Below are 24954 nucleotides of genomic sequence, written 5' to 3'. Positions count from 1 at the left end.
ACAGTTTGAGCCTCACAGGAAGTATTTCATTGGCTTCCCACGAGTGCGTTATGCACAGCGTGGCTGTTGCTAGGAAACGGCCTTATTTGCCGTTGGCTAATATCTAGTTTTCTTTGCATCAATGTGAAAATGTTCCTATTACTAAATACAGTTTTGCTAGTTACAGTTCAAACTAGAAACGACGGAAGAAAGCGGTCCAACGCGCCACATTCGTTCCCGAAGGGGAGGGTGCATTTCCTAAACCCCGTCTGACATAGCGTCTTAAATTTTCTAAAACTGACATAATTCCATCCTGCCGAAAAAAGAAACAGATTTCGCAGTGAGGTTCTTTGAGATATTGCTAGAGATGGAAGTCTCTGGAGCTCTTGCCTCGCACGTCAGATTGGCCGAGAAGTCTCGCCGCGTCAGCCGTGCTGTGCGGACGTGTGCTGAGTTTCGTGCGCCGCGGTCTGCTGTGCTTCGGCGTGGTAAGTCGCAGTGCGTCTTGCATCGTTGCAGAACTTCTACGCATATTGAAATTTGAAATATGAATCCGTGATGGCCCACTTGAGCAGACAAGATACTTTGAAATTCTCGTTTGATCGTAATTACGCCCGACCTAAACTACACGAAATCGAAGATTGGTTGGAATACGAAGTGAAAGTTGATTCAGAGGATGTCATTGGAATGCATCTTTCGATAGTGAGCAGCGTTGTATTTGTGAAATTGAGGAATGCTAACTTATGTGACAAAATAGTTGAGTCTTGCGGAGGAAGTATGAAATTTAAGCATTGTGATGGAAACGTAGGCGAAGTCACCGTAACACATGCAGGGTTTGGAATACGAACTATCAGGATATTCGAACTACCATTCGAAGTACCGGCGGAACAAATAAACGCAGTGATAGCGCCGTACGGTAAAGTTCTCAGCAATGTTGCCGAACGGTGGTCCAACGCGCGCAAATTCCAAGTTCTCAACGGAGTGAGGCAATTAAAGGTCGATTTGCACAAACATGTACCGTCATACATCAGCGTCTGTGGATACCGAGGTATCGTTATATACGACGGCCAGCCGAGGTCGTGCGCGGCGTGCAACTCTCCCGGCCACGTCCGCGCGGAGTGTTTACAGCGGCGAGTGGCGCAGCTGCCGGCTGGCGAGGCGCCGCGACCGCCGGCTATGACTGCGCTGCCAGCGACTTACGCTACGGCTGCCCGCGGCCAAGTCTTGACCCCAAGCCCTGATGTGAATTCGGAGAACCATCCCACCCGAATAGAAGCCCAGATTGCCACCACTGACACAACAGAAGCTAGACCACCCGAACCTAAGGAAATCGTGACAGCTGTAACGGTTTCAACACAACAGCCACCGAAAGATATTGGGAGCCACAGCAAATTATCCGATTCCTCCGCTGTTGAGAATGACATGCAAGAACAATCCCGAAATGAGCAACCTCATAGTGAACCGATTTCTCTATTGACACCATCATCCACCAAGAGCACGGTCGACAATTTAGCTCGAAACACCACCCGCTTAGAAGATCTGAAGAATGCTGAGGAAGACAACATCAGACAGCAGCCGGTGAAACCTAAACGGCAAACACGAAAACAGAGCCCTGAAGAGATCCAAGAACTGGAGAAAAAACTCTCCCGTACCAAAAAAATTCTTAAAACAGATCGAAGCGGAAAGCAAGGCGTGGTAGACATCGGAAAACCAGACATCCCCAACCCGAATGAGGACGTACAGATGAACCTCGCCCCTCCAATTGAAGAACCAATGGACACTGTTGACCGCTGCGGAACTGATACGGGGACAGCACGGTCTGACGACACTGAATGCGCTTAGTTGGACTACCGAATGACGCAGGCGTATAAAATCGCCACGCTCAATGTAAACAGAATAGTTTCGGACGTAAAGTTACAATCTGTGAAGGACTACTTATATGCCGCCGACATTGACATAGCGATGTTACAAGAGGTAGTTACAACCAAAATAGCGGATGTGTACGGATATGAGGCGATCTTAAACATAGGCAATGAATGTGGAACAGGAATACTGTTCAAACACGGCATACCATGTACAGCAAAAGCAATACTTGAATCTGGACGAGGCATAACTGCACAAATATATGATCTGCTTCTTGTTAATATATATGCTCCCTCTGGATCCAGCGGAAAACGAGCAAGGGGCAACCTGTTCCGGGACGAAATTGTCCCATTAATAACGGATCCTCGACTGTACATAATTTTGGGTGGAGATTTTAACTGCGTATTGCGTCCAGAAGATCAAATCCCGAACTTCAACTTTTGTGAGGAGCTGTTGCTGTTAATTAACGGGCTCGATATGATAGATGCTTGGTGCCACCTTCGCCCGCACACCCGAGGATACACGTACGTATCCAGTACTTCGGCAAGCAGACTAGACAGGCTGTATGTAACGAAAGGTTTTATCCATAATGTAACTGACTGTGAAATTTGGCCTCTTAACTTCTCGGATCACTGCGCATTTCATATAACCGCGAAGCATACTAAACAAAAAACATTCCTGGGAAGGGGCGTATGGCAGCTAAACGTGTCACTTTTGGAGGACGCAGTACTGAAACAGGAGGTCCATGCTACATGGCAGCGTTGTCTTCGGATGCAATCCAGATATCCTACACGCATCATGTGGTGGCTACAGTCTGCGAAACCGCAGATAAAAAAATGCATCGCACGATATGGTCGCATGAAAGCGTACTGGCGAAAACGCACCTTGGTGTATCACTTTCTTTGCCTCCGCGAACTATATGATGACCCCATGGGATTAGTAGCAAACAGCTCTAGAATAAAACGCACCAAAGCAAGAATAACGGCGTTGGTACGACAATCACTAGAGGGGAAAAAAGTTCGATCGCGTCCTCCGATTGAACTGACGCAGGAGAATACGTCCGTATATCACGTGATACGGGAAGCCAAGAGAGGTAAACAAAAGTTAATCCACACTCTCAGTGATGAACAGGGGAACGAATACGATCAACAAGTCACAGTTAAAAACTACGTGGTGCAACATTATACAGATTTTTACTCCGCATCGGCGACTGACGCGACGGCAAGTGAGCCGCTTTTATCCAACATTCAATCCACGGTCCATCCGACTGACAACGCCGACCTTGTAGCCCACATAACTGAGGAAGAAGTATGTGCCATAATCAAAGACTCGCCTACAAAGAAATCTGCTGGTTTAGATGGCCTACCCATAGAATTTTATGCTTGTTTTTGGCACATCATAGGATCGGAATTCACCAAAATATGCAATGAATTACTGGGAGACGTGCAGATGCCATCTCAGTTTACCGAAGGAATGATTGTACTGATCCCCAAAAAACCACGTAGCGCTACGCTGAAGGATTTTCGACCACTAACACTCCTCAATTCCGACTATAAAATCTTCACCCGACTCATAAAATGTAGACTGAAGACGGTACTGCCGAAAGTACTTGGCCCTTATCAAATGAGTGCTGTCCCAGGGAGATCAATGTCGAATGCATTATGTGAATATAGAGACATAATATATTTGTCGTGGCTATGCAAATGCAATGTTGGTCTCATGTTTTTAGACTTCGATAAGGCTTTTGACCGCATCAACCACCACTTTCTACTAACTGTAATGCAACGGATGGGATTCAGTGCTCATTTTATTCAGATCATACCCAAATGTATAGTCGGCACTTCCTCTCGAATCAAAATTAATGGTCAGCTAAGTTCACCAGTCCCGATCAAGCAATCAGTGAGACAAGGCTGCCCCCTTTCTATGGCACTATACGCAATCGCCGTAGAACCGTTACTGTTAAACCTGCATCACAGGTTACAAGGTCTACAGGTGCTGGGTACAAAAACCGTGTGTCACGCTTATGCTGATGACGTCAGTGTAGTAGTTAACACGCACTCAGAAATGGAAGTCGTTCAACAAATAATCCACGCTTACGCCACTTCTTCCGGAGCCAAACTCAATGAACAAAAATCGAAAATTTTACCTGTCGGACCCCATATGGAGACCATTCCAAGAACATGGCTACAAAGAACAGAGAAGACGAACCACTTAGGTATGATTCTAATGGCCAACCCAAGAGAGATGACAGTAGCCAACTGGGACCATAAACTGCATATATTCAGGGCTACTCTCCGTGAACACAAAACTAGAACGCTCAATCGGATACAGAGAGCTCTATTGATTAACAGCTATGCGCTAAGCAAAATATATCGCATCGCAGCAGTGTTACCAGTACCCAAGGATACAGCGCAAAAGCTTTTAGCTGCAGCGTATTGGTTCATATGGAGCGGAAACATCTTTAAAGTCGCTAGGCCAACCATAGTGTTAACCCGCGCCGCTGGTGGTTTGGGCGTCAAAGACATCAAGAACCAATGCACTGCCGTATATATGGACCGAATCCGCAAAATACTGCAGTCACCCCATCCGACAATTACGAAAACGTTATTCAACAGGTTAGCCCCAACGAGCAAAACGGCCCCAGTCGATGTTGGTCGCATCAGCGCTCAACTCGATCACGTCCGGACTTATTACCTGGAAATGAGCTATATTCAAGACACTTCACAGCTGCTTAACACCAGAAGGACCTATTACCACCTCACGAGACACCACAGGCAAAACGCAATTGAAGCGAAATATCCAGCGGTCAACTGGAGTAACGTCTGGAAAAACATTAACAATCCCATCCTCCACTCCAAAGTAGTGTCCACGTGGTATGACATTGTGAACGAGAAGGTCCCCACAGGTGAAAAGTTGCACAATATCAAAATGAAGCAGAGTCCGTACTGCGATCATTGCCATACTGTAGATACCTTGGCACACATTCTCATCTGCCGCGACCGCCGGCCGAAGTGGCCGTGCGGTTAAAGGCGCTGCAGTCTGGAACCGCACGACCGCTACGGTTGCAGGTTCGAATCCTGCCTCGGGCATGGATGTTTGTGATGTCCTTAGGTTAGTTAGGTTTAACTAGTTCTAAGTTCTAGGGGACTAATGACCTCAGCAGTTGAGTCCCATAGTGCTCAGAGCCATTTGATCTGCCGCGACCAATACCACATATGGAACTGGACTAGAAAAAAACTCGCAATAATTACTAGAACCATAGACTCTGCTATAACACTTAAAGATGTACTTCAACCAGACTGGCATTTCTTTCCTGCAACAAAGCACAATAGCTATGTTTGGATTATCGGCCAGTTTGCATATTTTGCAGTTACGAATACACATGCGAGTATAGACGAGTACATACAGTATATAATGGAAGAGCACCACAACCTTAAAACGAGTCGGAAATACAAAGCTTTGTTTCAAAATTTCTTACTTCACACTTTGCCATAATGAAGCGGTAATTTTTTTTTGGGTTGGTGCACAACACTACAGCAAGTTGATACTACTTGTGCTTCATTATAATTAAGTTGGCATTTATTTATTTATTTATTTTTATAGTACAGCAGGTGAAAGTGCCTCAGGAAAACTAATTTTGCCAGAAGCCGTAACATAAAACACATCAGAAGTGCTTGATTGATTTCGTGTTCTTCTGTTTCACGGGTATTGGACAGATTGTCACGGCAAGATGTATTCAGTTCCTTTATATATTATTTAAAAAAAATAATGAAAAAATAAATAAAATAAGGAGGTTAAGTTAGGGTGAAAGTGGCGGTGGCAACAGAATTTCTTTTTTTTTTTTTTTTTTTTTTTTTTTTTATATAGGAGTTTGGGGGTGATATGGATGATAGGGGCCAACGCCTGAAGTGGAAGAGGTCCAGGAAAATAAAAATAAAAGCGCTGTGGAAACGCGCTACCCTGGAAAAAAAAAAGCAAGAGCCATTTGAACCATTTTTTGATAGGTCTACGAGTTCCTTTGAGAAGACATTTCTCCAGCTTACAAGGGAACCCTTTTTTTTAAAAAAAAAAAAAAAAAAAAATTGTGTCTTAGTATTTGTTTTTTATAATTCAAATATATATATATATATCAGTTGCAACAATTATGCATATAATAAGTTGTTGAAAGTCGTTTGTCGTGGGAAAACTGGCGACTTCGAACATCATTATGTTTTCATTAGCAAAAAAAAAAAAAAAAAAAAAAAAAAAGCGGTCTAAGGCGCCAGATTTAAGCTCTGGTTCCCATAAGGGAGCGTGGGTTCGAACCCCACATCTGACAATGCATTTTAAACATTCTGAAACTAACATTCTCCCGTGATCTTACAGAACAAGTAAATTATGCAGAAACACGCGAAGCAGATTTTACTAGAGACGACAGTGACAGACCGAGCGGTCGAAAAGAAATAGCGGAACATACTTTTCCCGCGTCGAGGTTTAGCTCTTCTTACGGAGGTTTCCGTTGTTGTTGTGCTGTGGCTCTGGGTTCCAAGCGACAGCGAGAAAACCTCAACAGCAACGCATACGTGTTTAAAGGAATCGTAAGGCCTTAATAAAGATAGATGAAACGGTGGCTCAGGTGCTGGAGATGTGAAGCGGCCGTATTGCGTGGGCAGTAAGCTCACTAAGTTAGTGTGTCATGCTAACAACGGGAAGGCTATGGGTTAGATCCCACCAAGGGCTATTTCATATTGCTTCCCTAAAAGGCAGCGCGAGAGACTGCCAGGCAAATCCCAAGTGATCTGTACAAGGACTAAGATGTCCGCACGTCTGGAAACGTTCTCGCCGACTTGTGTGCCACGCTGACGACACGGGTTCTCGTCCGATCACCGAAGTTAAGCTGCGTTTTTGCGTGCTTAGTACACGGCTCGGTGGCTAACTAGGAAGTCTGCGTGCTGTAGGATTCTTTAATTTTGCCTTTTCCCTTAGTTTTCGGTGTTGCTGCGCGGTAATGATACGGTCCAGCACGCTGACCCCTCTCTTGCCTCTCGGGACCCAAATTCGCGAACCTGCGGCCACAGTCAAATGAAAGGGTCCGTTGCGCGTTTGTCGAGTTGGTCTCTCCCAGTCGTTTCTAGCGCCTGTCCTCTACATATACGCCCATTTGCAAGCGTCAGCTTTCGCGTCAGCCGAGCAAAGTCGGGACAAGTCGACACATGGGGACACACGATGCTGTGAATCGCAATCCGCACTAGCCTACGCGGAGCTGGACGAGGGGCGAAGGAAAACCATTCGTAACACGACAGTTTGGAAATTCGACGATCGCGAGCGTTGGAAACACTCTCCTGAGTAAAGAAGACAACTTGCGTGCGGTGTCCGGGCTTCGAACCCGGATCAGCTACTTGGGAAGCAACCATGCTGACCGACACACCACCACCGCCTTCTGCTACGCGCTGCTTGCTCCGTGATGTGTCGCCTTCCCTAATGGCGCCAGAGGCCGAAGGCAATCTCGCTGTAGGCGCTCAACGCCGAGTGGAAGGCGAGCACATCTGAACCCGTTTTCCTGGTGCTGCTAGGGCCATATACTGAAACTGAGCGCAGAACTAACTTTTACTGAAGAATCTGCCCTTTAATGCACATCAGGGCGAACACGAAATTTCTAATATGAAGTACTCACTGACGATCCAAAGACGCTTCAGTATGTATGCGTCGGTACCACCGGGGCAGTGCCGAAGTATTGTAAAGTGAAGGTCGACAGTTTGAGCCTCACAGGAAGTATTTCATTGGCTTCCCACGAGAGCGTTATGCACAGCGTGGCTGTTGCTAGGAAACGGCCTTATTTGCCGTTGGCTAATATCTAGTTTTCTTTGCATCAATGTGAAAATGTTCCTATTACTAAATACAGTTTTGCTAGTTACAGTTCAAACTAGAAACGACGGAAGAAAGCGGTCCAACGCGCCACATTCGTTCCCGAAGGGGAGGGTGCATTTCCTACGCCACGTCTGACATAGCGTCTTAAATTTTCTAAAACTGACATAATTCCATCCTACCGAAAAAAGAAACAGATTTCGCAGTGAGGTTCTTTGAGATATTGCTAGAGATGGAAGTCTCTGGAACTCTTGCCTCGCACGTCAGGTTGGCCGAGCGGTCTAAGGCGCCAGATTTAAGCTCTGGTTCCCATAAGGGAGCGTGGGTTCGAACCCCACATCTGACAATGCATTTTAAACATTCTGAAACTAACATACTCCCGTGATCTTACAGAACAAGTAAATTATGCAGAAACACGCGAAGCAGATTTTACTAGAGACGACAGTGACAGACCGAGCGGTCGAAAAGAAATAGCGGAACATACTTTTCCCGCGTCGAGGTTTAGCTCTTCTTACGGACGTTTCCGTTGTTGTTGTGCTGTGGCTCTGGGTTCCAAGCGACAGCGAGAAAACCTCAACAGCAACGCATACGTGTTTAAAGGAATCGTAAGGCCTTAGTAAAGATAGATGAAACGGTGGCTCAGGTGCTGGAGATGTGAAGCGGCCGTATTGCGTGGGCAGTAAGCTCACTAAGTTAGTGTGTCATGCTAACAACGGGAAGGCTATGGGTTAGATCCCACCAAGGGCTATTTCATATTGCTTCCCTAAAAGGCAGCGCGAGAGACTGCCAGGCAAATCCCAAGTGATCTGTACAAGGACTAAGATGTCCGCACGTCTGGAAACGTTCTCGCCGACTTGTGTGCCACGCTGACGACACGGGTTCTCGTCCGATCACCGAAGTTAAGCAGCGTTTTTGCGTGCTTAGTACACGGCTCGGTGGCTAACTAGGAAGTCTACGTGCTGTTGGATTCTTTAATTTTGCCTTTTCCCTTAGTTTTCGGTGTTGCTGCGCGGTAATGGTACGGTCCAGCACGCTGACCCCTCTCTTGCCTCTCGGGACCCAAATTCGCGAACCTGCGGCCACAGTCAAATGAAAGGGTCCGTTGCGCGTTTGTCGAGTCGGTCTCTCCCAGTCGTTTCTAGCGCCTGTCCTCTACATATACGCCCATTTGCAAGCGTCAGCTTTCGCGTCAGCCGAGCAAAGTCGGGACAAGTCGACACATGGGGACACACGATGCTGTGAATCGCAATCCGCACTAGCCTACGCGGAGCTGGACGAGGGGCGAAGGAAAACCATTCGTAACACGACAGTTTGGAAATTCGACGATCGCGAGCGTTGGAAACACTCTCCTGAGTAAAGAAGACAACTTGCGTGCGGTGTCCGGGCTTCGAACCCGGATCAGCTACTTGGGAAGCAACCATGCTGACCGACACACCACCACCGCCTTCTGCTACGCGCTGCTTGCTCCGTGATGTGTCGCCTTCCCTAATGGCGCCAGAGGCCGAAGGCAATCTCGCTGTAGGCGCTCAACGCCGAGTGGAAGGCGAGCACATCTGAACCCGTTTTCCTGGTGCTGCTAGGGCCATATACTGAAACTGAGCGCAGAACTAACTTTTACTGAAGAATCTGCCCTTTAATGCACATCAGGGCGAACACGAAATTTCTAATATGAAGTACTCACTGACGATCCAAAGACGCTTCAGTATGTATGCGTCGGTACCACCGGGGCAGTGCCGAAGTATTGTAAAGTGAAGGTCGACAGTTTGAGCCTCACAGGAAGTATTTCATTGGCTTCCCACGAGAGCGTTATGCACAGCGTGGCTGTTGCTAGGAAACGGCCTTATTTGCCGTTGGCTAATATCTAGTTTTCTTTGCATCAATGTGAAAATGTTCCTATTACTAAATACAGTTTTGCTAGTTACAGTTCAAACTAGAAACGACGGAAGAAAGCGGTCCAACGCGCCACATTCGTTCCCGAAGGGGAGGGTGCATTTCCTACGCCACGTCTGACATAGCGTCTTAAATTTTCTAAAACTGACATAATTCCATCCTACCGAAAAAAGAAACAGATTTCGCAGTGAGGTTCTTTGAGATATTGCTAGAGATGGAAGTCTCTGGAACTCTTGCCTCGCACGTCAGGTTGGCCGAGCGGTCTAAGGCGCCAGATTTAAGCTCTGGTTCCCATAAGGGAGCGTGGGTTCGAACCCCACATCTGACAATGCATTTTAAACATTCTGAAACTAACATACTCCCGTGATCTTACAGAACAAGTAAATTATGCAGAAACACGCGAAGCAGATTTTACTAGAGACGACAGTGACAGACCGAGCGGTCGAAAAGAAATAGCGGAACATACTTTTCCCGCGTCGAGGTTTAGCTCTTCTTACGGACGTTTCCGTTGTTGTTGTGCTGTGGCTCTGGGTTCCAAGCGACAGCGAGAAAACCTCAACAGCAACGCATACGTGTTTAAAGGAATCGTAAGGCCTTAGTAAAGATAGATGAAACGGTGGCTCAGGTGCTGGAGATGTGAAGCGGCCGTATTGCGTGGGCAGTAAGCTCACTAAGTTAGTGTGTCATGCTAACAACGGGAAGGCTATGGGTTAGATCCCACCAAGGGCTATTTCATATTGCTTCCCTAAAAGGCAGCGCGAGAGACTGCCAGGCAAATCCCAAGTGATCTGTACAAGGACTAAGATGTCCGCACGTCTGGAAACGTTCTCGCCGACTTGTGTGCCACGCTGACGACACGGGTTCTCGTCCGATCACCGAAGTTAAGCAGCGTTTTTGCGTGCTTAGTACACGGCTCGGTGGCTAACTAGGAAGTCTACGTGCTGTTGGATTCTTTAATTTTGCCTTTTCCCTTAGTTTTCGGTGTTGCTGCGCGGTAATGGTACGGTCCAGCACGCTGACCCCTCTCTTGCCTCTCGGGACCCAAATTCGCGAACCTGCGGCCACAGTCAAATGAAAGGGTCCGTTGCGCGTTTGTCGAGTCGGTCTCTCCCAGTCGTTTCTAGCGCCTGTCCTCTACATATACGCCCATTTGCAAGCGTCAGCTTTCGCGTCAGCCGAGCAAAGTCGGGACAAGTCGACACATGGGGACACACGATGCTGTGAATCGCAATCCGCACTAGCCTACGCGGAGCTGGACGAGGGGCGAAGGAAAACCATTCGTAACACGACAGTTTGGAAATTCGACGATCGCGAGCGTTGGAAACACTCTCCTGAGTAAAGAAGACAACTTGCGTGCGGTGTCCGGGCTTCGAACCCGGATCAGCTACTTGGGAAGCAACCATGCTGACCGACACACCACCACCGCCTTCTGCTACGCGCTGCTTGCTCCGTGATGTGTCGCCTTCCCTAATGGCGCCAGAGGCCGAAGGCAATCTCGCTGTAGGCGCTCAACGCCGAGTGGAAGGCGAGCACATCTGAACCCGTTTTCCTGGTGCTGCTAGGGCCATATACTGAAACTGAGCGCAGAACTAACTTTTACTGAAGAATCTGCCCTTTAATGCACATCAGGGCGAACACGAAATTTCTAATATGAAGTACTCACTGACGATCCAAAGACGCTTCAGTATGTATGCGTCGGTACCACCGGGGCAGTGCCGAAGTATTGTAAAGTGAAGGTCGACAGTTTGAGCCTCACAGGAAGTATTTCATTGGCTTCCCACGAGAGCGTTATGCACAGCGTGGCTGTTGCTAGGAAACGGCCTTATTTGCCGTTGGCTAATATCTAGTTTTCTTTGCATCAATGTGAAAATGTTCCTATTACTAAATACAGTTTTGCTAGTTACAGTTCAAACTAGAAACGACGGAAGAAAGCGGTCCAACGCGCCACATTCGTTCCCGAAGGGGAGGGTGCATTTCCTACGCCACGTCTGACATAGCGTCTTAAATTTTCTAAAACTGACATAATTCCATCCTACCGAAAAAAGAAACAGATTTCGCAGTGAGGTTCTTTGAGATATTGCTAGAGATGGAAGTCTCTGGAACTCTTGCCTCGCACGTCAGGTTGGCCGAGCGGTCTAAGGCGCCAGATTTAAGCTCTGGTTCCCATAAGGGAGCGTGGGTTCGAACCCCACATCTGACAATGCATTTTAAACATTCTGAAACTAACATACTCCCGTGATCTTACAGAACAAGTAAATTATGCAGAAACACGCGAAGCAGATTTTACTAGAGACGACAGTGACAGACCGAGCGGTCGAAAAGAAATAGCGGAACATACTTTTCCCGCGTCGAGGTTTAGCTCTTCTTACGGACGTTTCCGTTGTTGTTGTGCTGTGGCTCTGGGTTCCAAGCGACAGCGAGAAAACCTCAACAGCAACGCATACGTGTTTAAAGGAATCGTAAGGCCTTAGTAAAGATAGATGAAACGGTGGCTCAGGTGCTGGAGATGTGAAGCGGCCGTATTGCGTGGGCAGTAAGCTCACTAAGTTAGTGTGTCATGCTAACAACGGGAAGGCTATGGGTTAGATCCCACCAAGGGCTATTTCATATTGCTTCCCTAAAAGGCAGCGCGAGAGACTGCCAGGCAAATCCCAAGTGATCTGTACAAGGACTAAGATGTCCGCACGTCTGGAAACGTTCTCGCCGACTTGTGTGCCACGCTGACGACACGGGTTCTCGTCCGATCACCGAAGTTAAGCAGCGTTTTTGCGTGCTTAGTACACGGCTCGGTGGCTAACTAGGAAGTCTACGTGCTGTTGGATTCTTTAATTTTGCCTTTTCCCTTAGTTTTCGGTGTTGCTGCGCGGTAATGGTACGGTCCAGCACGCTGACCCCTCTCTTGCCTCTCGGGACCCAAATTCGCGAACCTGCGGCCACAGTCAAATGAAAGGGTCCGTTGCGCGTTTGTCGAGTCGGTCTCTCCCAGTCGTTTCTAGCGCCTGTCCTCTACATATACGCCCATTTGCAAGCGTCAGCTTTCGCGTCAGCCGAGCAAAGTCGGGACAAGTCGACACATGGGGACACACGATGCTGTGAATCGCAATCCGCACTAGCCTACGCGGAGCTGGACGAGGGGCGAAGGAAAACCATTCGTAACACGACAGTTTGGAAATTCGACGATCGCGAGCGTTGGAAACACTCTCCTGAGTAAAGAAGACAACTTGCGTGCGGTGTCCGGGCTTCGAACCCGGATCAGCTACTTGGGAAGCAACCATGCTGACCGACACACCACCACCGCCTTCTGCTACGCGCTGCTTGCTCCGTGATGTGTCGCCTTCCCTAATGGCGCCAGAGGCCGAAGGCAATCTCGCTGTAGGCGCTCAACGCCGAGTGGAAGGCGAGCACATCTGAACCCGTTTTCCTGGTGCTGCTAGGGCCATATACTGAAACTGAGCGCAGAACTAACTTTTACTGAAGAATCTGCCCTTTAATGCACATCAGGGCGAACACGAAATTTCTAATATGAAGTACTCACTGACGATCCAAAGACGCTTCAGTATGTATGCGTCGGTACCACCGGGGCAGTGCCGAAGTATTGTAAAGTGAAGGTCGACAGTTTGAGCCTCACAGGAAGTATTTCATTGGCTTCCCACGAGAGCGTTATGCACAGCGTGGCTGTTGCTAGGAAACGGCCTTATTTGCCGTTGGCTAATATCTAGTTTTCTTTGCATCAATGTGAAAATGTTCCTATTACTAAATACAGTTTTGCTAGTTACAGTTCAAACTAGAAACGACGGAAGAAAGCGGTCCAACGCGCCACATTCGTTCCCGAAGGGGAGGGTGCATTTCCTACGCCACGTCTGACATAGCGTCTTAAATTTTCTAAAACTGACATAATTCCATCCTACCGAAAAAAGAAACAGATTTCGCAGTGAGGTTCTTTGAGATATTGCTAGAGATGGAAGTCTCTGGAGCTCTTGCCTCGCACGTCAGGTTGGCCGAGCGGTCTAAGGCGCCAGATTTAAGCTCTGGTTCCCATAATGGAGCGTGGGTTCGAACCCCACATCTGACAATGCATTTTAAACATTCTGAAACTAACATACTCCCGTGATCTTACAGAACAAGTAAATTATGCAGAAACACGCGAAGCAGATTTTACTAGAGACGACAGTGACAGACCGAGCGGTCGAAAAGAAATAGCGGAACATACTTTTCCCGCGTCGAGGTTTAGCTCTTCTTACGGACGTTTCCGTTGTTGTTGTGCTGTGGCTCTGGGTTCCAAGCGACAGCGAGAAAACCTCAACAGCAACGCATACGTGTTTAAAGGAATCGTAAGGCCTTAATAAAGATAGATGAAACGGTGGCTCAGGTGCTGGAGATGTGAAGCGGCCGTATTGCGTGGGCAGTAAGCTCACTAAGTTAGTGTGTCATGCTAACAACGGGAAGGCTATGGGTTAGATCCCACCAAGGGCTATTTCATATTGCTTCCCTAAAAGGCAGCGCGAGAGACTGCCAGGCAAATCCCAAGTGATCTGTACAAGGACTAAGATGTCCGCACGTCTGGAAACGTTCTCGCCGACTTGTGTGCCACGCTGACGACACGGGTTCTCGTCCGATCACCGAAGTTAAGCAGCGTTTTTGCGTGCTTAGTACACGGCTCGGTGGCTAACTAGGAAGTCTACGTGCTGTTGGATTCTTTAATTTTGCCTTTTCCCTTAGTTTTCGGTGTTGCTGCGCGGTAATGGTACGGTCCAGCACGCTGACCCCTCTCTTGCCTCTCGGGACCCAAATTCGCGAACCTGCGGCCACAGTCAAATGAAAGGGTCCGTTGCGCGTTTGTCGAGTCGGTCTCTCCCAGTCGTTTCTAGCGCCTGTCCTCTACATATACGCCCATTTGCAAGCGTCAGCTTTCGCGTCAGCCGAGCAAAGTCGGGACAAGTCGACACATGGGGACACACGATGCTGTGAATCGCAATCCGCACTAGCCTACGCGGAGCTGGACGAGGGGCGAAGGAAAACCATTCGTAACACGACAGTTTGGAAATTCGACGATCGCGAGCGTTGGAAACACTCTCCTGAGTAAAGAAGACAACTTGCGTGCGGTGTCCGGGCTTCGAACCCGGATCAGCTACTTGGGAAGCAACCATGCTGACCGACACACCACCACCGCCTTCTGCTACGCGCTGCTTGCTCCGTGATGTGTCGCCTTCCCTAATGGCGCCAGAGGCCGAAGGCAATCTCGCTGTAGGCGCTCAACGCCGAGTGGAAGGCGAGCACATCTGAACCCGTTTTCCTGGTGCTGCTAGGGCCATATACTGAAACTGAGCGCAGAACTAACTTTTACTGAAGAATCTGCCCTTTAATGCACATCAGGGCGAACACGAAATTTCTAATATGAAGTACTCACTGACGATCCAAAGACGCTTCAGTATGTATGCGTCGGTACCACCGGGGCAGTGCCGAAGTATTGTAAAGTGAAGGTCGACAGTTTGAGCCTCACAGGAAGTATTTCATTGGCTTCCCACGAGAGCGTTATGCACAGCGTGGCTGTTGCTAGGAAACGGCCTTATTTGCTGTTGGCTAATATCTAGTTTTCTTTGCATCAATGTGAAAATGTTCCTATTACTAAATACAGTTTTGCTAGTTACAGTTCAAACAAGAAACGACGGAAGAAAGCGGTCCAACGCGCCACATTCGTTCCCGAAGGGGAGGGTGCATTTCCTACGCCACGTCTGACATAGCGTCTTAAATTTTCTAAAACTGACATAATTCCATCCTACCGAAAAAAGAAACAGATTTCGCAGTGAGGTTCTTTGAGATATTGCTAGAGATGGAAGTCTCTGGAGCTCTTGCCTCGCACGTCAGATTGGCCGAGCGGTCTAAGGCGCCAGATTTAAGCTCTGGTTCCCATAAGGGAGCGTGGGTTCGAACCCCACATCTGACAATGCATTTTAAACATTCTGAAACTAACATACTCCCGTGATCTTACAGAACAAGTAAATTATGCAGAAACACGCGAAGCAGATTTTACTAGAGACGACAGTGACAGACCGAGCGGTCGAAAAGAAATAGCGGAACATACTTTTCCCGCGTCGAGGTTTAGCTCTTCTTACGGACGTTTCCGTTGTTGTTGTGCTGTGGCTCTGGGTTCCAAGCGACAGCGAGAAAACCTCAACAGCAACGCATACGTGTTTAAAGGAATCGTAAGGCCTTAATAAAGATAGATGAAACGGTGGCTCAGGTGCTGGAGATGTGAAGCGGCCGTATTGCGTGGGCAGTAAGCTCACTAAGTTAGTGTGTCATGCTAACAACGGGAAGGCTATGGGTTAGATCCCACCAAGGGCTATTTCATATTGCTTCCCTAAAAGGCAGCGCGAGAGACTGCCAGGCAAATCCCAAGTGATCTGTACAAGGACTAAGATGTCCGCACGTCTGGAAACGTTCTCGCCGACTTGTGTGCCACGCTGACGACACGGGTTCTCGTCCGATCACCGAAGTTAAGCAGCGTTTTTGCGTGCTTAGTACACGGCTCGGTGGCTAACTAGGAAGTCTACGTGCTGTTGGATTCTTTAATTTTGCCTTTTCCCTTAGTTTTCGGTGTTGCTGCGCGGTAATGGTACGGTCCAGCACGCTGACCCCTCTCTTGCCTCTCGGGACCCAAATTCGCGAACCTGCGGCCACAGTCAAATGAAAGGGTCCGTTGCGCGTTTGTCGAGTCGGTCTCTCCCAGTCGTTTCTAGCGCCTGTCCTCTACATATACGCCCATTTGCAAGCGTCAGCTTTCGCGTCAGCCGAGCAAAGTCGGGACAAGTCGACACATGGGGACACACGATGCTGTGAATCGCAATCCGCACTAGCCTACGCGGAGCTGGACGAGGGGCGAAGGAAAACCATTCGTAACACGACAGTTTGGAAATTCGACGATCGCGAGCGTTGGAAACACTCTCCTGAGTAAAGAAGACAACTTGCGTGCGGTGTCCGGGCTTCGAACCCGGATCAGCTACTTGGGAAGCAACCATGCTGACCGACACACCACCACCGCCTTCTGCTACGCGCTGCTTGCTCCGTGATGTGTCGCCTTCCCTAATGGCGCCAGAGGCCGAAGGCAATCTCGCTGTAGGCGCTCAACGCCGAGTGGAAGGCGAGCACATCTGAACCCGTTTTCCTGGTGCTGCTAGGGCCATATACTGAAACTGAGCGCAGAACTAACTTTTACTGAAGAATCTGCCCTTTAATGCACATCAGGGCGAACACGAAATTTCTAATATGAAGTACTCACTGACGATCCAAAGACGCTTCAGTATGTATGCGTCGGTACCACCGGGGCAGTGCCGAAGTATTGTAAAGTGAAGGTCGACAGTTTGAGCCTCACAGGAAGTATTTCATTGGCTTCCCACGAGAGCGTTATGCACAGCGTGGCTGTTGCTAGGAAACGGCCTTATTTGCTGTTGGCTAATATCTAGTTTTCTTTGCATCAATGTGAAAATGTTCCTATTACTAAATACAGTTTTGCTAGTTACAGTTCAAACAAGAAACGACGGAAGAAAGCGGTCCAACGCGCCACATTCGTTCCCGAAGGGGAGGGTGCATTTCCTACGCCACGTCTGACATAGCGTCTTAAATTTTCTAAAACTGACATAATTCCATCCTACCGAAAAAAGAAACAGATTTCGCAGTGAGGTTCTTTGAGATATTGCTAGAGATGGAAGTCTCTGGAGCTCTTGCCTCGCACGTCAGATTGGCCGAGCGGTCTAAGGCGCCAGATTTAAGCTCTGGTTCCCATAAGGGAGCGTGGGTTCGAACCCCACATCTGACAATGCATTTTAAACATTCTGAAACTAACATACTCCCGTGATCTTACAGAACAAGTAAATTATGCAGAAACACGCGAAGCAGATTTTACTAGAGACGACAGTGACAGACCGAGCGGTCGAAAAGAAATAGCGGAACATACTTTTCCCGCGTCGAGGTTTAGCTCTTCTTACGGACGTTTCCGTTGTTGTTGTGCTGTGGCTCTGGGTTCCAAGCGACAGCGAGAAAACCTCAACAGCAACGCATACGTGTTTAAAGGAATCGTAAGGCCTTAATAAAGATAGATGAAACGGTGGCTCAGGTGCTGGAGATGTGAAGCGGCCGTATTGCGTGGGCAGTAAGCTCACTAAGTTAGTGTGTCATGCTAACAACGGGAAGGCTATGGGTTAGATCCCACCAAGGGCTATTTCATATTGCTTCCCTAAAAGGCAGCGCGAGAGACTGCCAGGCAAATCCCAAGTGATCTGTACAAGGACTAAGATGTCCGCACGTCTGGAAACGTTCTCGCCGACTTGTGTGCCACGCTGACGACACGGGTTCTCGTCCGATCACCGAAGTTAAGCAGCGTTTTTGCGTGCTTAGTACACGGCTCGGTGGCTAACTAGGAAGTCTACGTGCTGTTGGATTCTTTAATTTTGCCTTTTCCCTTAGTTTTCGGTGTTGCTGCGCGGTAATGGTACGGTCCAGCACGCTGACCCCTCTCTTGCCTCTCGGGACCCAAATTCGCGAACCTGCGGCCACAGTCAAATGAAAGGGTCCGTTGCGCGTTTGTCGAGTCGGTCTCTCCCAGTCGTTTCTAGCGCCTGTCCTCTACATATACGCCCATTTGCAAGCGTCAGCTTTCGCGTCAGCCGAGCAAAGTCGGGACAAGTCGACACATGGGGACACACGATGCTGTGAATCGCAATCCGCACTAGCCTACGCGGAGCTGGACGAGGGGCGAAGGAAAACCATTCGTAACACGACAGTTTGGAAATTCGACGATCGCGAGCGTTGGAAACACTCTCCTGAGTAAAGAAGACAACTTGCGTGCGGTGTCCGGGCTTCGAACCCGGATCAGCTACTTGGGAAGCAACCATGCTGACCGACACACCACCACCGCCTTCTGCTACGCGCTGCTTGCTCCGTGATGTGTCGCCTTCCCTAATGGCGCCAGAGGCCGAAGGCAATCTCGCTGTAGGCGCTCAACGCCGAGTGGAAGGCGAGCACATCTGAACCCGTTTTCCTGGTGCTGCTAGGGCCATATACTGAAACTGAGCGCAGAACTAACTTTTACTGAAGAATCTGCCCTTTAATGCACATCAGGGCGAACACGAAATTTCTAATATGAAGTACTCACTGACGATCCAAAGACGCTTCAGTATGTATGCGTCGGTACCACCGGGGCAGTGCCGAAGTATTGTAAAGTGAAGGTCGACAGTTTGAGCCTCACAGGAAGTATTTCATTGGCTTCCCACGAGAGCGTTATGCACAGCGTGGCTGTTGCTAGGAAACGGCCTTATTTGCCGTTGGCTAATATCTAGTTTTCTTTGCATCAATGTGAAAATGTTCCTATTACTAAATACAGTTTTGCTAGTTACAGTTCAAACTAGAAACGACGGAAGAAAGCGGTCCAACGCGCCACATTCGTTCCCGAAGGGGAGGGTGCATTTCCTACGCCACGTCTGACATAGCGTCTTAAATTTTCTAAAACTGACATAATTCCATCCTACCGAAAAAAGAAACAGATTTCGCAGTGAGGTTCTTTGAGATATTGCTAGAGATGGAAGTCTCTGGAGCTCTTGCCTCGCACGTCAGATTGGCCGAGCAGTCTGCCGCCGGCAGTGCTGCGAGGCGGTCACGCGCCAGAGTGCTGCGGGCGAGGCGCGCACGGTGTGTTTGTGTTTACTTCGGCCGCTGTAAGTGCCGTTTTCCTTCTAGACCACCATGGCGCACAACTATCGGAAGAAGACATTACGTTTCAACTTTTGTTCCGACTTCGCCCGACCCAAGGCCCTGGAGGTAGAACGGTTTATACGCGATGAAGTTAAAATACCACCAACGGATCTAATTGGTATCCACTTGTCCATAGTTAGCAGTACCGTCTACGTCAAAATGATCAACGATGCGGCGTGCGACAAGGTGCTTCAAGAGGCAAAACGTGGACTGCGCTTCTGTCATTCCGACGGCAACGTCGGACCCGTTACCGTCGATCACGCAGGTCTCGGCACACGGACGATAAGGATCTTCGAACTGCCGTTCGAACTACCTGCAGACGTCGTCATCGAGGCGCTCCGTCCCTATGGCAACGTTCTGGAACATGTTGCCGAACGATGGGTCCAATTTCAGACCTATCCAGTTTTGAACGGTGTTAGACAGGTCCGCATCGAGTTGCAGAAACACGTGCCTTCCTATCTACGTATCGGAGGCTGCCGTGCCATTATAATGTACGACGGCCAACCTCGGACCTGTTCCGGTTGCGGGAAAGAAGGTCACCTACGGTCTGAATGCATTCAACGACGTGTCGCGCAGCTCCCGTTGTCGGAAGCGTCCGTCACACCCACGATGACCGCCCTACCGGTCACTTACGCAGCGGCTCTTGCCACGTCTACAGTTTCGTCCAGTCCGTCGCCCGGTCCTTCCGATCGGCACGTCCCACCGTCCCAGTCACCAACGGACGGTACAGACGTCCCACCTGACAACCTTGCCGCCGAACAGGCTCCCGCACCGGATGCTGAGGAGACCAGTACATCTTCACAACATCTGTTTGACAATTTCATTGTACCCACCGACGCCTTCGAACCAGGTCGACGCTCCTCCTTGCCGTCGTCCGACACTGAGGAACACGTGCGCAAACAACGCTCGCCACGTAGGCGCAAACGCCGTCGCCGTTCACCCACGGGCTCTCAGAGCGTTGCCACCCGCGACGACGAAGACGACACCCAAGCAGCCGACATTTCCACGCAGAGGTCGGCGGACAACTTTCACGATGAACAAGACGTTTCGCAGGACGGGACCACTATGGAGGTCGCCACGCACAATGTAACAATCGGTGCGCCGGTTGAGACGCCTGTCTCCCCGCCGACAACTCCAGATCTCTCTCACAACGACGCAATTCCCATGGACAATGGACAGACCCACGGCACAGGAGCATGGGCCGACGACATTGAGGAAGGTACGCCCCCTCCTCCGGATGAGTTACCTCCGCCGGACGAGGCTACCTGTTAACATCAAAAGCGAGGCATTGCAGCTGATGGGACGGGACTTCCTGTCGGTGCCCTCCTCTTACTTCCCTTGGTGATGGTAGATGCGCGTCCACCACCACTGAAACAAACATACCGGTTTGCCACACTGAACATCAACATGATCGGCACTGCACCCAAGCTGCAACTCCTATGTGACATGCTTCGGGCCTCTGACGTCGACGTCGCCCTTCTTCAGGAAGTACGCGTTGCCACACTACCACCAGTCTACGGCTACGACTCATACACGTCCACATGTGATCAATCAGGGCGTGGAGTGGCTTTCTACATACGCGAAGGAATCCCACTCACGGACACGACAATCCTTCCCTGTGGAAGAGGCATGGCTGTTACCATCTTCGACACGCGCGTCATCAATATCTACGCTCCGTCTGGCTCCACGAACCGTCGGCAGCGGTCCACTTTCTTCGGACATGACGTGGCGCCCCTGTTTTCTGGACGCTATGATCGCCTTGTCATGGGAGGCGATTTCAACTGTGTCCTCCATCCGCAGGACCAAGTACCTGGTTATTCGCCATGCCCGGCGCTGCTCACCTTAATCGAAGATTTTCATCTAGTGGACGTTTGGGTGAAAATTCATGGCAATACCCCCGGTTTTACCCATTATACAGCACATTCTGCGAGCAGACTGGACCGGTTTTATGTCTCTGCTCACCTCGGCAATGAAGTCGCCCAAGCTGAACGATGGCCCCTTGCATTTTCGGACCATTGCGCCGTCATTTGCTCTCTGGCTCTGCCACCTCAGTCAGTGTGGCGCAGCAGAGGTTACTGGAAGCTTAATACCTCCCTCCTTAATGATCCACACTGCCGACAATGTATTGCCACTACATGGGCGTCTTGCGAAAGACGCCTTGCGCAGTACACATCCACGTTCCATTGGTGGCTCAAATGTGCCAAACCTGCGATCAGAAAGGCCTTCATACAATGTGGCAAGGAAGCAGCAGCATGGCATCGAGACACCACAAATTTTCACTACGCCGTCCTCCGTGAGCTCGATGCGCTCCCTCCATCACCTGACACCCACAGGGAACGACAACGTACTAAAGCTCGTCTCCTCTCTCTTCAACGTGCACGACTGCATGGTGTCGTGGTGCGTTCCCGACGACAAGACCTCCTCCACGACGAAACCCCATCCACAATCCATGCCGCATCCGACCATAGTCGTCGACGTCGGCTTTTCGTCCCCAACATCACGACCTCCGATGGTGTTCACCACACAACACAGGCGGCGGTCGTGTCCGCCTTAGCTGAACATTATCGCCAATTTTATGATGATGAACCGATGGCGACGCCCATTCCTGATGATCTCCGTCCTTCCCCTGATCGGACTCTCACCGTAGCGGAGTCAACGTCCATGATGTCTGCAATCACCGCAGAAGAGGTGGTAGATGCGATCAACAAAGGGGCCAAGAACAAATCACCCGGACCAGATGGTCTCCCAGTGGAATTTTACCGGGCGTTCACCACGTTAATGCTTCCTCGCTGGACGGAAATGATTCAGGAACTCTTTACTCCGTCCTTCCCAATTCCACCTGAATTCGTCACTGGCATTCTTCTACCTGTGCCTAAACCGAAGGGAGGGTCTCATGTCTCTGCATATCGCCCCCTTACACTACTGAATGCAGACTATAAAATCTATGCACGCCTCTTAGCAGCGCGCATACGCTCCGTCTTACCTACGGTCCTTTCACCTGAGCAGACTGCACGTGGTTGTGGGGCCACCTTACAAACAGCCCTAGGAGAATGCCGTGACCTCATTGCACTGGCGTCGGTTTGTCGCCTTCGTGCAGCACTGGTATCCGTCGATTTCACGAGTGCCTTTGATCGCGTTCGACACCCATTCCTCCTCATGGTGGCGACACGTATGGGGTTCCCTTTGCTTTTTGTCGATGCCATTCGCCGGTTACTCCTTCCCGCGGTCTCGATGGTACAAGTCAATGGCAGGCTTGTAGGACCGATTCCTATACGCCGCTCTGTGCGTCAAGGATGCCCTATGTCTACTTTACTATATGCCATTGCACTTGAGCCCCTCATCACTGGACTTACCTCTAGACTGCAGGGCCTCACTTTGCGTGACCACACCTTTCACTGTAGGGCTTATGCGGACGATCTCCTCTTTCTCACCTGCTCCTCCACGGAACTCAATGACGCCATCCAGTGGATCCACCAGTATGGACGTCTTTCTGGTAGCATTCTTAATGTCAGTAAATCGACTATGATGCACATTGGGCGCGGCCTCCCGGCTATGGTGCCGACCCCACTCCCAGTTAGTGCCACCCTTCGTTACTTGGGTATCGAATTTACGAGCTCCACACACCGCACAGTGGCCCTGGCTTACCGGCGGCTTTTGCAGTCGATTCGGCACCATGTTCGCGGTCAAGTGCACCGTAACTTAAACCAACTCCAACGTGTGTCCTATGTCAACATCTATGTCGCCCCTAAACTGGTACACGTCGCCCAGATCCTCCCAATGCCGTTACTCCTTGGCCGCCGCATCCAATCAGCCTTTGGATATTTCGTGTCAGCAGGGGCACTTTTCAAAGTCCGCTACAACACTCTAACACTGCCTCCTGCAAAAGGTGGCCTCGGACTCGTCAACGTGCGGGCACGCTCTTCTGCACTCTTTGTCCACACTCTGTTGCGGCACTGGCAGGGGCCGGTCCCGTCCTTAACACGCAGCCTCTTACATGTCCTCCGACCAGCTTCTCTCGATCCACCGATCAATGTGGCACCTATTTCTCCATTATTGTACTACGTCGCGAATTGTTTCATAGAACTCAGCTACGTTCGGGCCGATCTTCCAGTCACCCGTCCTCCCCGTACAAAAGATTATTATCGTTTGTTTATGCTGTCCAACCCTTGCGACCCCATGGTGCTACAGCATCCTGACATTCACTGGCGCACTGTTTGGGGGTGTGTGCATGCACCCTTTTTACCGTCGTCTGTGTCTGCACTCTGGTATGTTTTAGTCTATGGAAAATTCCCGACTAATAGTCGACTTTATCGCATAGGACTGGCCACCTCCCCACTCTGCCCTGACTGTCAGCTCGAAGACACCGACGAGCACCGTCTTACGTGCCCCCTGAAACAAAACGTATGGCTCCTCATCCAACGAATCGTGGGCTTTTACCTCCGTGCCCCGCCAACGACGGTAACCCCGGATTTCCTGTTGTTGCCCCAGACATTTCACTACCCTCTTGCTAAGCACCATACCCTAATCTGGTTTCGAGGACAGGCTTTAGAATATCTCTTTCGGAGTGGTCCGCATACAGTCCTTGACTTCTGGCACAAAGTTGTGACCGCGCATAGCACCCTCACCCGAAAACCATCTTACCGACAAACTTTTGCCGGTTATCTCCGCAGCGTCTTCCTTGACCCCCCTCAAAGTTGGGGTGTACCATGCCTACCTGTCACATGATGCAACACCCTTATCCACGTTCTCATGCATGGACCAAAAACAAACAAAATTTTTTTTCTTTTTTTTAGGAAGAAGACAGAATATGTTATATTTTGTTGTATTTAATTTTTTTTTTTTTTAACTAACAGTCATTTGCATATTTTTAAATGGTACCTTGAAGAACTTTTGCATAGTGAATATATATGTACTTTTAGTTTGTTCAATACAAATTTTTAAACAAAAACAAAACAAAAAAAACAAAAAAAAGGAAAACAGGATATGTTCTAATTTGTTGTATTTCATGTTATTCTAATAATTTGTTTACCTAACACTCATTTGTATATGTTTAACTGGTACCTTGAAGAACTTTTGCTTTGTGTATATATATATATATATATATATATGTACTCTCCGTTTGTTCAATAATAAAGAATACAAAAAAAAAAAAAAAAAAAAGAGCCATTAAAAAAAAAAAAAAAAAAAAAAAAAAAAAAAAAAAAAAAAAAAAAAGCGGTCTAAGGCGCCAGATTTAAGCTCTGGTTCCCATAAGGGAGCGTGGGTTCGAACCCCACATCTGACAATGCATTTTAAACATTCTGAAACTAACATACTCCCGTGATCTTACAGAACAAGTAAATTATGCAGAAACACGCGAAGCAGATTTTACTAGAGACGACAGTGACAGACCGAGCGGTCGAAAAGAAATAGCGGAACATACTTTTCCCGCGTCGAGGTTTAGCTCTTCTTACGGACGTTTCCGTTGTTGTTGTGCTGTGGCTCTGGGTTCCAAGCGACAGCGAGAAAACCTCAACAGCAACGCATACGTGTTTAAAGGAATCGTAAGGCCTTAATAAAGATAGATGAAACGGTGGCTCAGGTGCTGGAGATGTGAAGCGGCCGTATTGCGTGGGCAGTAAGCTCACTAAG

The 24954-nt window shown here is 49.1% G+C and overlaps 6 non-coding genes across 6 annotated transcripts; all 6 read left to right on the top strand.

Annotated features, from left to right (window-relative positions):
* Window positions 1-7948: 7948 nt before the first annotated feature.
* Trnal-uaa lies at window positions 7949-8032 on the top strand. Its single transcript has one exon. It is a non-coding gene; the product is annotated as a tRNA-Leu (tRNA).
* A 1788-nt stretch (window positions 8033-9820) lies between these two features.
* Trnal-uaa lies at window positions 9821-9904 on the top strand. Its single transcript has one exon. It is a non-coding gene; the product is annotated as a tRNA-Leu (tRNA).
* Window positions 9905-11692: 1788 nt separating this feature from the next.
* Window positions 11693-11776, top strand: Trnal-uaa. The gene has a single exon. It is a non-coding gene; the product is annotated as a tRNA-Leu (tRNA).
* Window positions 11777-13564: 1788 nt separating this feature from the next.
* On the top strand, window positions 13565-13648 carry Trnal-uaa. Its single transcript has one exon. It is a non-coding gene; the product is annotated as a tRNA-Leu (tRNA).
* A 1788-nt stretch (window positions 13649-15436) lies between these two features.
* On the top strand, window positions 15437-15520 carry Trnal-uaa. Its single transcript has one exon. It is a non-coding gene; the product is annotated as a tRNA-Leu (tRNA).
* A 1788-nt stretch (window positions 15521-17308) lies between these two features.
* Window positions 17309-17392, top strand: Trnal-uaa. Its single transcript has one exon. It is a non-coding gene; the product is annotated as a tRNA-Leu (tRNA).
* The last annotated feature ends 7562 nt before the right edge of the window (window positions 17393-24954 follow it).

The sequence above is a fragment of the Schistocerca piceifrons genome, chromosome 7 (assembly GCF_021461385.2).
Source record: "Schistocerca piceifrons isolate TAMUIC-IGC-003096 chromosome 7, iqSchPice1.1, whole genome shotgun sequence".
Classification (NCBI taxonomy): Eukaryota; Metazoa; Arthropoda; class Insecta; order Orthoptera; family Acrididae; genus Schistocerca; species Schistocerca piceifrons.
The sequence above is the reverse complement of the archived record's forward strand: the minus strand, read 5'-3'. Positions and strand labels throughout refer to the sequence as shown.